This window comes from Austrofundulus limnaeus, unplaced genomic scaffold (assembly GCF_001266775.1).
Source record: "Austrofundulus limnaeus strain Quisiro unplaced genomic scaffold, Austrofundulus_limnaeus-1.0 Scaffold41, whole genome shotgun sequence".
NCBI classification, from domain to species: Eukaryota; Metazoa; Chordata; class Actinopteri; order Cyprinodontiformes; family Rivulidae; genus Austrofundulus; species Austrofundulus limnaeus.
In genome coordinates this window covers 2,782,668-2,783,946 of record NW_013952443.1, presented here as the reverse complement: position 1 = coordinate 2,783,946, position 1,279 = coordinate 2,782,668, and positions in this window count along the sequence as shown.

The following is a 1,279-nucleotide window of genomic DNA, read 5'->3' as shown; positions in this document are numbered from 1 at the left end:
CTCCCATCAACGTGTCGGAGCAGGACGAGTCAGTGCAACGTCAATCAAATGAGAGAGAGGGGGTGGGGGCGATTGCTGGGGTGGGGGGAGAAAATGTTTTATGGGTAGAGTAGTTTATTTTTCCTGTAATAGGCTACTTCATTATAGTTTTTTAAGACAAAGCTAATTGAAAGGGGCGCTGAGCTGGGATTACAAATAATTACTTTTTTTCTTCTGCAGTTTAACGCCCCCTCCAGCAGATGGCGCTCTAGGCAACTGCCTAGTTCGCCTATGCCAAGAGCCGGCTCTGGATATAAAGCAACTATTGTCGCAGCTCTGTTAGAGTTACACACAGACACAGAATATATCCATGCTTCACTTTTAATCACTTCATAGAAAAAGTATTTCAGATCTATTTTTGAACACAATATACAATATAATACCATACATTGTGTGAAACATTTAATAACCCACCTGCAACAACTGGTGGACGTTGACATATTATTGACAGTTTAAAAAATATCTCTCATGCAGATAGTGCTAAATCTGGCTAACCAATAGGACACAACTAGGACCAAAAAAGCTTTAAACATAGATAACAGTAATACTGACAAATTTTGAATCGTAAAACTGCTAACGAATTTGGTCAGAAAAATCCACACATTAGCACAGTCAGTTACATAAGATCATGATTTGTTGTYGACTTGGAACAATTCACATCAGTGCTGGGCGTATTGTAGCATGCTACAAACACTGTCCCCTATGTTTACATGAAGTGCATTTAGGTGTAAAAAGGTGACGATCACTTTGTGTTTATCAATCAGACTTATAGTAACCTGTGTTCAAATGCTAGATGGAGATGCTTGTTTTAASACAAGCCACTGGTAAAATTCAGCTAAGTGTGTATTCTGAACGGAGCATTAACTATATTTTAGCATTCCTTAGCCAACCTGTATGTATGCTTWTGCAGTTTAGTGTCCTCTGTTGCCTCTAGGTTACCAAATTGCTGATGTCAGACAAAAACCTTGTAGGTAAYGAAATCATTTGGTCAAAAAGAGACATAAGTCTGAAATATAAATAAGCTGAAAGTTATAGAAAATCAGTGTGGCAGCATTTTTGGTTTAAGGGTTGTGCATTATGCTAATAACTTCAAAGTGTTTCTTTTTAAAAAAATAATATTTAACTATTTTACCATTTATGTAAAAAATAAAGTTTGACTTACAAGGTTTTTATGTGACAACAACACGCATATAGCTGCTGCTCTGCTGGGCACTCAAAAACATTGTGCGAATATATATAT